Here is a 12932-nt window from a genome sequence, read left to right as displayed (position 1 = left end):
CTGGAGGCGGGCGGCAGCCGGGCGCCGCCCCCGGGCGCGCCGCTGCTCAGCTCGGCCCGGCCGGGGCCCGGCGCGGCGCATGCTCCGCTGGCGGCCGCCGCCGCCGCCGAGTTGGGGTCGTCGCGCTGCTGCCGCCGCCGCCGTCGAGCGCCCGCCGGCTTCTCCGCCGCCACCCGCAGCGCCCCACGGCCATGAGGGGCAGCGGGTGAGCCGCCCGGCTGCCCTCCACCCGCTGCCTCGCCGCCACCGGCACCGTGGGAGCGGTGAGTGGAGCCGGGGTGGCGGGGGGGGGGGGAGTGAAGAGGCGGGGGAGACTGAGGTGTGTGTGGGGGGGGGGGTCGCCCGGGCGCGGCGGGGAGCGCTGAGGCGGCGGCGGGCGGGCGGCGGGCGCCCCGCGACATGGCCGACGCGCCGGCGGGCGGGAGTTTCCCGGCGGGGCCGAGCCGCCGCCCGGCCGCTGCCCTCTCCTCGCCGCGGCGGGGGCGGCGCGGGGCTGCGAAAGGGCCCCCTGCCCCCGGGGGTTGTGTCGGTGGGAGGCATCGCGCGGGCTCGGACGGGGCCTGGCGCGCTGGTGGCGGCGAGCAGGTCTTAGCGCAGGGCCCCGAGATCCCTAGTCGGGCCCAGTTTCCCCCCGTCAAGTCACGGGAGTTCCCGGGTTTCTTCGCAGAGCGGAGCCGCTTGGCAGTATCGCTCGCTTGCGCGTCGGCCTTGTGTCTAGCCGTGCAGATGGACGGCCTGGAAGAGCAGGTCGGCTCCAACGTCTCGTTTGCTGTCAGCCCCTCTATCGGGGACAGAGACGCTCTTGTGGACGTTGTTTCCAAAGCCCCGTGTAGGTGCCCCTTTTCCCAACGGTGGCAACAGCCGTCATGCTGTGGCTGCCTCTTTCGTGCTTATCCGTTAGCCGAAAGGACAAGCGGAGATGCGAAGCAGGTCGGTCGTCAGTTGGCAAGTTGCACCTGACTTTCTGCCTCCCCCCGACAGCTAACAGAAGATACAACATGAAGAAATATAAATCGGCTATACGGGGGAAAAACGATGGTTGCTGTATTGTTAGGCTAATCCTCGGGAGTTAGGATTTTCAGAATACGTGTAGAAGGCTCGTATGTTTGGAGAACCAGGAAATAAAAAATGTGAAACCTGTCAGCCCCGCCGCTGAAGCGTATAGGTTAAGGCATAAAGACAACATGGCAGTCGCTCCGTGCGGTAGGAGAACTTGGACTCTACTCAGTTTAGATACACATTGAGTCCTGCACTTCAAAGGAGGGTGGTGGTGGTGGTGGGGAAGGGTTTGGCTGCCGGGGCTGGTGTGTGTCGGTCTGTCCGCCTTTCCGAAGCAGAGATACACGGGTATAGCTTAAGGCCTAGAGCCCTGGAGGGCAGATGAGTTCTGTCCGAGAAAGTTTGAGGGGACGAGAAAAACTATTCAAATTTAAATTTATCTCTGGTTTCCTCAATTGAACTCTTGCTTGCAAAATATTCTTTGAGATTTTATTCTTGAGCAGAAACGTATGTAGGTTGGTACTTCTTTAATCAACAGGGTGCAATATGGATTAAGTTCTGCCCGACCATATATGGTGAGTGGTAGGCATTTCCTTCTGGCACTTGGTTTTAAAATATACAGGAAGTTGCACCTTGAACTCTGTGCTAGGTGACATTATATGACAAGGTGCTTTGAGATACAAAGCAGATTAAGAATGTGCTGCTTAAGTCATCGGATCAGGGTCTTAATGTCATTTGTAGTGTTAAAAATTATGCTGTGATCACAGGCAGATTTTAGAAGCATTTTTGTAAGTATTTTAGTAAGAGATATAAGGGCAACTGAATCATCATTTTGCAGTATCTGCAAGCCATTTGACCCAAAACCCAGCAGAAAAGAGAATTCACTATGCTTTACAGAGCAAAACTGTAAGCATTTGCCCTTTGGGAAGTGTTAGGTGAAAAATCTGTAGGTAGCCAGAGTGAGTGACTTATATTTACTGAAGAGTACGAACACAGAACTGGAACAAATCTAACTTTGTTAACTTTTGGAAGCCGCTGCACAAAAAAAGATTTTTCAGACTTAATTTTGAACTAGCTTCTTTTGAGAAGTGGATTTTCTAAATATAGAACTGTTCATGAATGTTTTTTTATGTATAAATTGATATGTCTACCCAATGAGTTATTAAAAAAAGAGAAGCAACATCTGTGGAGATTATTTAATATAAAAGCTTTGGAAAGTAAACTTGTAAACTGCGAAGTAAAAAATGAAAATGCAGTCTAACTGGGTCACTGGAATGAGGTCAACATACCTTCATAACTCAATTTTTCTTAGGTGGATAGAGTCTACGATTTAAAATTACTTTTTTTACCTCCTGTTTTACCTCCTGTCTTGAGGGACTGGAAGTAATTCAGGGTTCTTTGTGATACTCGTTTGTTAGCTTGAGACTGACACTTCTAGAATACTTTATAGACTTGCAAATAAAAGCCTGAATCCACAGAAATAAACTTCCCTCTCTTGTTCAGAAGGGAAAAGTCTTTGATTTCCAAGGCAGTATCCCGACAGTGATGCCTGCCCACCTCTTTCCCACCAGGTACCTCCCCATCCTCCTCCGACTTAGAAGTGATACACTTTTTGAGGCCTATTCTAACAGAGGGGAAAATTTCTTGGCATCTTGCTGCTGCTGCCTGATTTGGTACGGGGGAAAAAGGTTCAAAATACAACCGAAAGCCGAAGAGAGAACCCTTGAATCTGTATGCTGTGTTGGGCATGGATTGCACAAGAAAGAGCTGCTCTGTGTGTTTACATAAAGAGGAAGGTGTTAAGAGGAAGGATTATTATGGGAAGTTAAAACTTGTATATATAACAACAAACCCTTAAGACAGATTTGTATTTAGATCTGTAAACCGTTTTTAAAAGAACCTGTGAACCAGAAATCATGCTTGGACCAAGGCTTAAAGTGAGTTTGGTCTTGATTCCTGACCTATTTCATGTCCACCAGTAGTTAAAGTGTCAAAACAGTGTTGTTCTCCTGAATGATGACCTGGCAGTGCTCAAGTCTTTGTTTTGTAGCCTATCCAACAGTTTGCAGTTTCTGAAAGATGAGATGTTATTCCTGTAAACACACTCAGTTGCTCTGAATCTCTAAAGTACTTATGATGCAATTAGATTTCAGGTATTGATAATAGCAAATGCTTGTTGAATTGATAGAAAATTGCTCTTAGTGTTCAGTGCATGATTTAATGCATGATGCAGTTAATATTTACAGCCGGCTTTTTGCAAAGAAAGCTTTTTCAAGACTGATACCACTCTTTTGCTAGTAGGATGAAATAGAAATGCTTGAACCTCAGCAAGAAGGAAAGCGGAGTATGAAAAGAACGTTTAGGGTGTTTGGCAGCTAAATTATAATTTTCATTTATTGTTAAAATATCAATATGATACATGAAGCGACAGTTTGGAGACAGATTATTTTACTCACTTACTTGATGTCTTTGGCAGCGCTTTGGTACGTCATCCAGTGTTGTGTGTTTTCCCCGTTCACCTGGTCTGTCCGAAGAACCCGAACAACATAAAAAAAGTATTAGGTTACTGGAGAAAAAAAAGTTGGTGATGGTTCTCCTGGGCAACTTGAATGAAAACTCTCTTGATTGAAATTGGAGAGTGAGGAAGTGTGATTTAGTGGTTTTTAAAGTTCTGGCCTTTTCAGAACAGGTGGATTTTTAAGGAACAGTCATGACATTTTCTTGTTCGTGATCAAGATAGCTGAATGACTAATGAAACTTCTGCTGACTAAAATAGCTATTTTTTTTCCCTCTGAGCTGATTTAAGTTATGTAACTGACAAAAAAAATGGAGCTGCAGGAAACTGGAAGAACAGCTTCTACTTGGAAAAGTATCCGTCTCTTACCTGGCGTATCGTTTTACCTTTTGCTGCCCTCTGACACTAGCAGTGCCATGATTCTCTACGTGTTATGTGATCATGATTATTTGTACTTAACACTTTAGAATAGCTGCCACGTAAAAGTGTTGTTATCTGTTTTCACATCCTGCAGGGAAAACCTAAAAATAGGATAAAAAGAAAAGAACTGGAAGCTTGTGAATAATCAGACTGGAGTTTAATTTTGTGGCAGAACCTGCCTAAAGTTAGAGTCAAGATTCTAAGGAAGTGCGCTAATAGCTACCAAAGAATAGAAAAATCATTTGCTTTGGAGTAAGTGGCTCAGCACTCCTGAAATACCAAGTCACTGTTCTGATCTAGTTCCTGAGCTTCCGAAGTAGCAAAAAGGGCTTGCTAGGAAAGAACAAGCTTTACACAGTGACTGGCTTAGAGAAACCCCTCCGTAATAAATCCACATATTTGATAGCTTTGCTCTGTGGAGTATTATTGATTTTCTGCTCCTTTGAACCTGGTCTGTTACATAAAGGAAGGACTGCTGTTAAATTGAGTAAAATCAATGTTTAATGCTGCACAAAAAAGGTCTTTCTCTGACTTCTGGAGCATGTAAGATTTACCTGGAGTCAAGACTTAGGTTGCCTAAGTGTGCATGGGGGGAGGTTGCAGGAGGGTTCAGGAAGGTGAGGAGTCCATCTGCAGATGGCTACGTAAGTTATGCAGCCTTCAGTAGGTTGTTAGGTCTTGGCAAGTCCTTTGTTCTAATCTCAGCTGCGTCACTGAACCAGTACCTGACTTGGGCCAAACAACCTGTTTATGCCTTCAACACGTGTCTTCCCCCACTCTCTTCCTGGAAATGCATAATTCTCTCCCCAGTCCTCAAAGGCTTAACTCCCTTTGAACACAAAATCTAAGTGATAACTGGTATTTATACATCTGGTAGAAAACTCCGGAAGGGAGGCTTGCCTACCACAGTTTGAGGAACGTACAAACTCTCTAGTTCGTAGCATGGATCTGAGAGGGACCCTGACTTGTTGAGGCCCCTATATGCTAATGTAGTGCAAGCTATTAGCCGTTTTGGAGATTAGGTGCTATTTAAACTGTTATTTAAAAGCTCTGTCTCCTATCACTTCCAGCTATTCTAAGATTGAGCAGAGTCTGGATTGCCCATCAGGTGGCCTCCTTGGAACTTAACAGGGCTTTTAAATATTTAAATTAATTAGTGGTAGTCTTAATAACTGCCCTTCAATCTGGTGCATATGTTAGCAAAATTAGCTTGTTGATATTCCAGTTCAAATTAGATCTTTTAAACTGCTTAATTTTTACTGACTGGAAGTTGAGATTGAGATAATATTGACTCTTGATGTTGTGAACGGGAAGAAAATCCTGTCCAGCAGTAGTTGCCGTTCTTGAATAACTCCCAAGTGGCATGGCAAGCACAGCTGCTTGCAGGTGAAAATACTGAATGTTCTCCAGTTATAAATAAAGAGTGAGCGCTACGGACATCTATTATTTCCTCCTGTGGAAAAGGCTTGTTGACTTTTTGTAGATCTTTATTCCACAGGCCACTGTTTCAAATGAGAGACCCTCCTACATTAGCTAGTCTCCTAACTACTTCTCTTTTGCTAGTATGTGAAATGAAGTGTGTGAAGTTGCACTTTCTTGCCTCTGTGGATCTTGATTTCACAAGTTTTGTGGCCACCACGCTCTTCCTCCTTGCTTTACGGTTCCCACCGTTACAACCTCTTAACACTGCTGTAAAGGGCTACTGTGCCTAAGGGGAGTTCTGGGAGCGACTTCCCACGCTTTGTGTCAAAAGGAAGAAAAGATTTAAGCCTTCTAGTTTTTCAGATAAGGAAAATGAAGCAGGTTGTACTAGGTCTATGACTTGGAAAGAGGAGTGAGGGCGGAGAGGGAACACTTGCAAGAAATTTGTTTGTATTTGGATGCAGATTTGAATTTGGCAGAACCAGCTTTTTACTCATTTTGAGATGCTAGTGGCAGAAAGCATTACATTAAACAAAACCTTAAAAGCCTTGGCACCTGTGCAGTCTAAATAACTTCCTATTGCTTGCCATCCACAAGTACCTCTGTCCTTGCACTGCTCTGGATTTTACTTACTAGAGTTAGTAAAAGAAATTCAAAACAGGTTTTTGTTTTTTGATAAAGCCAGCTTAGTCTGTGGAGCATTAGTTGAGAGAGAAAAAGAAAGTATAAGAGGTACCATCTAGCTCAAGTGTTGTGTTAGGCTCATCCTTTCATATTTTAATCTGCTGTTTTGCATGGGTTGCTGTTTGTCTGTAGGATGTCAAGCTGTGGCAGTGGCTGCTATTGTAATGGAACCCAACATATTCCAGTCACTTCTGTGTCACATCTTAAGTTGGTAGGCTGCATGGAAGGAAAGAATGGTCACCCTTAGTTCTGAAATTTTTGATCAACAGCAATCATAAGCTGACTTTTGCAATTTACTCAGTTTTCATGTATGTTCCGGGTCTTTCACATTGACTGAAGACGTACAAGAAATAACCTTTCACTTCCTGAATGCTTCTACATTTCAGTTTTCCTCAAAGTACAGCAAAACAGACACTAATAACTTAGAAATTGTCAGAGCCCATGTATTTAGAGAATTTAAAAGTTCAAGAGGAACCAGCCAGTTAAAATAGCTGGCCTGACCTGTATGCGTGAGCTGCTGTTGTCCCCCTTTATACCTTTGTAACCTGTACCATAGAGCGCTCTGTTCTACAGGAGTTATCTGTTCTTATTTGAAAACAAAGGATGACAAATGCAGTTTTTCTTTTTGTTTTTTTTTCCATTGTTTTGTGTTGCCTTTGTATTAAACTCTTTTGTTTATTTGAATGTTTTCATCTTCTGCCCTCTATTTCTTATTTCTCCACTAAAGATCCATTTAGTATGTGCAGCCTTCTTCCCATGATAGTGCTTACATTAAAGTTAGAAATAAAGCTTTCTCAGCTCATTTTGCTGCAAATTTTTTTTTTTTTTTGCACTTTTCTGCATCCTTTTCAGTTTTTGGATGCTTTTAGAGAATGTGTGCCAGGACCACACAAGGGGTCACTTCCTTTCTGCGTGCAGCCATGGAGGCAATCTGTCTTCTCTGCCATCACACTGGGAACTCAAACTCTGTTAATTTTCTTCTTTGATCATCCCAGAATAACTGGGATTCCTGATGCATTTCAGCAGTTCAGGTGTGCCCTGTATGTTCCTCTTTCCTGGTCCTAGAGCTTTGCATTTGACTATGTTGGCTAAGCAGACTGCATTGTTTTTACTTTGTATTCCCACTATTTGGGGGACTTCTAGGTTAGTAATGGGATGTTCAATAGCACCCTGAGGATGAAGGCCCCTCGACCTCTCCTTTCCCCCCATTCCTGTAGTTTTCTAGTAGAAACTTCAAGCAGTTGTAACTGAGTTAATTCGAGATTTAATGTCTTTCCTCCATCACAGTTTATGGCCTCCTCTACCTCAAGGACTTAAGCTGAAGCAAGATGGATGTGTTCGACTTCAGTAGTAAAGGAATAGCTGCAATTCCAAAACTTGCTCTCTTCCACCACTTCTAATGCTACGGGCCATTAGAGTGGTCTGCAGGCTGTAATGGACACCAGGTTCTACTGAAATAGTTGATATGACCTCATGACTTTTAGTTACTAAGTGTGTTTTCTCTTAGAAACATCAGTGCCTGCCCTAGGTGGAGAATAGCTTAATTGTATTTTATTTGACTGCTATGTACGGGTTTTAGAAAGTCTCTTAACTCAGTCTCTGAAAGACAAGGAATAGTCAAGTTCATCCAGATTCTATAAAATGCTTGTAGGTCAGAAAAATGAGTCTGTCTGATACCCATTTTTGGTAGAGTTGTATCTGTTTACTGACAAGAAAATTTCTACTTCTGTTGACACTGTTGTATCTTTGCCTTCATGAAAGAGAGGCAGAAGTTCTGTTCCTTGATGATACAAAACAAGCCTCTACATAGGATGCAAGTCACTGGCATAAGCGTGTCAACCTGTGCATTTGGAGCTACTTCTTGCCACCAGCATCTCTGAAAACAAACACCTTACATACTGTATGTCGGTACTTATTTTGGTAGTAATTTATGGCCATAGATACTCTTCTTGAAAATATGACATTGATTAATATAGGAGAGAATGGATTTGAATTCACTGTAAAAACACAGTTGGGAAGTGGAGGGATATAGAGAGAGCTGGCTAAAGAAAGCTCCATTTTTTTTTTTTTTGGACATAATCGTCTTCTGCCAAGTTAGAAAGAATCCTACTGGTTCTACAGTCATTTTGATGTCCTGTACGTGTGACTTACAACACAGGCAAGTTAAATCTATATGAGTAAGGTATATCAACAAACAAAGGACTCACTTTATTTAGGGGGAAAAAAGTACCTTTTAAATCCTGAATTCCCAGTGTACGTGAGCACAGCTTGAAACAACTAGAACCGAAGATGCCAGTTGTGTTGATTTGTACAGGTTAACTGTTTGTCCTTTGTTAGTATTGATTGAAAGTTTACCTTGCAATAAAAACGAGGTAGTTGATGTCTCTAGGTTTTTATCACGCTATGCTCTTACAAGTTAGCTGTTGAATCAAGAGGAAAAACAGCCAGCTTTTTTCTTAGCTTATGGTATGTCTGCAGGGAGGAGCAGGGAAGTCCGGTGCTGCAGGGGTATAAGTGAGGCCATGGTTTCATGTTGCAAATCGTAGCAGCACTATCTTAAGATACTCTTGTTGTAGCATGTCACCACCTCCAGTTGTGCAACTAGCACACTGATGGATGGATACCTATTCCAACTTTGAAGACTTCTCTTCAACTCCCTCCCATGCTTTCCACAGGGATATATTAACTCGAATGCTTTGTGTTTTGAAAAACCTGCTTAAGAAATACTGGTATGCTTTGAAGTGGAAGCAGTTTAACCTCTTCATATTGCCCAGCATACGTGAAATAGTCTTCTCTAAAATTCACTTGCATCACAGTATTTACTGACGTGAGGGTTTTGTGTGTCATTTAACGTGCACTTATATAGAGCCGCCCTCTTGCTCTGTACGCGTGGAGAATTAATTCTGTATGACAAGGGTAGGCCTTGCCAGCCCGTAAATCTATGATATGACTCTGGCTCTTTAGGGAGGCAAATCTGGATAATACTTTAGCTTCACCTCTGTTACGCTGGCACTGTATCATTTTGTTCCTTGCAATTGTTTCATGCTTTCTCTGATGAAGAAGTTACTTAGGACTTTTTCAATCCATTACGTCTTTATTACTTTACTAGCTAAAACTTCATTAAGCAGTTATTACTGCTGTACTTGTTTATATGCATATATACTGTTAATTCCTATTTATAATTTAGTGTTAGATTTCCAAGCAAGTTCAGATTGGCATAGACAAATCAATGCACATCAATGAAGCTGAAAAATTATATACTTTAAGAAATTCATTGGTGCCAAGCTTTGTGGTGAGTACAGCCTTTAAAATACAGCTGAGATGGAAACCACTGTCTCTCTCTGATAATTTCACTGAAGCTGGCAAAGGCTTTTGTTAGAACTACAACTTTTCTGCACAGCTCCAGCTAAAAATTAGACTTAACGCACAGCTCACATCTTTAAAGCAATTTAGACAGCATGAGTTCTGCAATCAAGGCTAAGACAGTTTGCATACATGCACACGATCACTTCAGAAATAGCTTCAGATGTCACCATCCCCCAGGTGTTTACTGCTCCATTTCTGCTGGAAGTTACTGCCCTCGCTCCCCTCTCTGCAGCTGAACCATATACACTTCCTTTTCTTGCCAGCAAAGCTGCAGGCTGGTAACCACCAGTAAGTAGGCAGTAACATTTTCAACGGGCTCTGCTGTCTGTATAACAGATGTCTGCTTGTGGCCAATGTAATTAAAAAATATTTTAGTACACAGAGCACAGGTAAATTATTAGTATCCTCCTTAGCAGATGAGGCTAGTGTAGTGACCTAGGTAGGAAAACTATTCTGAATGTATTTGAAAATGTTTTGGACTTCAGGAGGACCAGTGCCTAGCTAGGGGATAGCATGTTTCTTCTATTTAAGAAAGATTGCATTACAAGCTTGTCATTTTACCACCTTAATAACTAAATTACGCCTTAAGAGAAAGTTCTCTTTCTTAGATATGGTTTAGAAGTTTTGAAAAGCAGTTGTAAGTGGAGATCAGCTTTTCCAGAGCATGTGAAGGATTTTTTTTGATCTTTAATCTTAACCTTACTTGGTTTCAGAGAGAGAGAAAAATTTGAGTAGTTTAATAGGCATGAAGAATCATGTTATGGTTCTGATCTTGTGTTTAAAAAAAAAAAAAAAAAGGCAGTAGTGGTTCTGTAAGCTGCTGCGCTGGTTCTTGTGGAGCAGTTTGCAGGATGTCTTCGCACCTGGAAGGCACGGCCCACAAATGCTCACAGTTAATTTGCTGAGCCCCAACCAAAGGCTTAAGACAAAGTTTAATGTTAATAGAGATCACTTCTCAGGATTTCAAGGCCAAACTCTTCTTAAGGGCAGCCAGGTAAACTGTGGCATACATCTATAGAGGAGCAAGCACCATACTTGATGGACATTATAAAAACATGCTACAGTGGGGTAATTTCCTTTCTCCACCTGTCCCAGTCTCACCCCTAGTTAGGAAGGAGCTAGAAAATACCCTTTAGAGGAGTAGGAGGAGAAGATACCTTATTGGGAATTTGACCTGATAAGTCAAAAAATGTTTCTTATGGGGAGAACGCCAGTGTGTTGGTTTTTCTTTAATAAATACTGTACAATAAACTGATGATTTAGAAATGCTGTTGTGGTGTTCTGTCTTGATTTTTGCATCTTGAGTTCCATATCAAGCTTTCTTAGTTGGTAGCTGAGGTGTATCTTTCTGGTCTGATTTGTGTTTGATCCTGTTCATTTCCAGAAGCTGTGACCTGAGGAAAAAACAAACCAACAAAAAAATTTGTTTTTTCATGTGTGAGCAAGAGTGGGGGGAGGGAAGCTCAATCCAGTTAATTTCTCAGTAGTTTTACTCTACTCTCCTTTTATTTTGCCCATTAATGCTTTTATAGCTGTGATCTTGCTCTAAGTCAAAGGCACTGGACTTAGGCAAAGAAAATCATCATATAATCTTAATAACTTTTTTGATAATGCTATAGGTCAAGTTATGCTTAAGACAGTAAATAACACTTTTACTTTGTACATCAAACAGTTCTGACAAAAAGTTGTGATTTAATGGAACTATCACCTTACCTTAATAGGTGTATTTTTAATTTAATGCATGAGTAAAACTAAATTTCTTTCAGAATAAAATTCTGTAATTGGCTTTTTTCCCAGACTAAAAACAATATTATGTTTCAGTCATCTAAAAATTAAGTAAATGATAGTATCTAATGAGGAGTGGCTTGTTACTGGAATATCTGTTAAAGAGAAATGGTGTGCTTATTCTGTTCCCCTTGCCACATCTATTTGCTCTCTTGTTACAGTAAACAGACGAATCTACAAGATTTTTAAAAAAGCTTTTTTGGCTTCCATAGTTCTCAAATAAACTTCAGTGATTCTTAACTAAAATGACAGGTCAAGTCTTTGAAAAGTGTTTTTCATCTAAGTACTCTTCAGGAGTCTAGGTTAAATATATGATAACAGCCAGCAGAAAACAAAGTTTAAAGCAGCCTAAAGAAATTCCTTTTCCATCCTCCTTTGCCCTGATTTCAGAGACTTCTGGTCACAATCCATTAGCTCAAAATTTCTTGGGGCGGAATGGGGGAACAAAACAGTGATCTAGTATTTCCGATATGTTTAAAACTGGAGTCTTCTATTACCATTAAAGAAATATAAAAAAAAGTATAGAGCAGTTTTTTTTCTGAATATCCACTCGGATTTACTTCACATTCCTCATTATGGTTGGTAACGAAATAGTAACATATGCGTATCTTTCTTTTGACGTTTCTCTTAATTTCAGGTGAACTTGTTCATGAGAATATATTCTGATTGTTGTTTCACTAGTCTTTCATGATTCCAGGAGATTAATATAAGGAAATTAATTGTACACTGAACACCGTAAAGTCAGGCTATAGGATCTTATTGGAAGCAAATAGATGCTAATAAGCTTTTGAGTAGCTGGGTAACAAAACAAAAAATGAGAAGCTCACAGATCTCATAACTGTAGATATCATGCCCTTAAATTGTACACGAGCTCCTTTGAGAAATGTTGAGACTCTGCTTTCTGCTTAAGACTCTTCAGCTCAATAGAAGGGCTGAAACAATGTAAATGTGGAACTGGCACTGTGAAAACACCTCAACTCCACATGGGTGGAAGATACTGCCAGAACAGAAACTGAAATATGTTTCCAGAGATGATCTCTCTTAACTCCCCCAGAATTTTGGCATAAGATATATTTTGAAAGGGAGAAGGGAAATTTTGGGGAGGGCTGAAATCTCTTCTTTCCTCCCACACTTTCTGCCTCAAAAACTGGCAAGGGTTTAAGAGTATTGTTGTAGACTTGTAGATTGGGTTTGAGTCTGACCTGTATAATCCACAGGACACTGAATAAATGGTGATGGGAGCCTGGTCCAGCCTTCAGGAAGATAGGGAGGCGATGTTCTCTTGGTTGTTCTGTATTGTGGTGTTAACATCACTGTGATGCGCGACAACTTCTGTGTTACTTGTTGAATATCTGTGGGCGGACAACACATTGGCTTCTGTTCTGCTAATTTGCCTTTAAAACATGAGGATTTTTTTTTTCTCGAACAGCATGGAGAAGTGCAGTAGACTGTTGAACTGCAAATAACCTTGCAGACTAAAAATAACTATTGCATATGCACAGAGACCACATACATACAAAAATGTTAACTTTGTAATTTCTGTTTAAGTACAGTTTATGTGCATTTAGCCATTTAAAAAGAACGTTTTACTTCACAGCATAAAAAAGAACTTCAGATCAGAAGAAATACAGCTTGGTTATGGCCAGATTTCTAGTTGTAAGATACTGCAAAAGATTTTGATTAGTTGTTTGAAAAGCAGAACATTTTCTCTTGTATGAAAATCTTATGATAATTCTTGGAT

General features: G+C 41.5%; 1 protein-coding gene across 4 annotated transcripts in view; it reads left to right on the top strand.

The window, feature by feature from the left end:
• Positions 1-32: 32 nt before the first annotated feature.
• Positions 33-12932, top strand: part of JAK1 (Janus kinase 1) — a 67031-nt gene continuing 54131 nt past the window's right edge. For 2 of the 4 annotated variants that reach the window (XM_068953437.1, XM_068953435.1), the window contains exon 1: positions 33-263. The gene's annotated coding sequence lies outside the window, so the exon portion shown is untranslated. The remainder of the gene's footprint in view (positions 264-12932) is intronic. The other 2 variants (XM_068953438.1, XM_068953436.1) reach the window with 2 other exon arrangements.

Source organism: Struthio camelus, chromosome 8 (assembly GCF_040807025.1).
Source record: "Struthio camelus isolate bStrCam1 chromosome 8, bStrCam1.hap1, whole genome shotgun sequence".
NCBI classification, from domain to species: Eukaryota; Metazoa; Chordata; class Aves; order Struthioniformes; family Struthionidae; genus Struthio; species Struthio camelus.
This window is presented reverse-complemented; position numbering and strand designations above follow the sequence as displayed.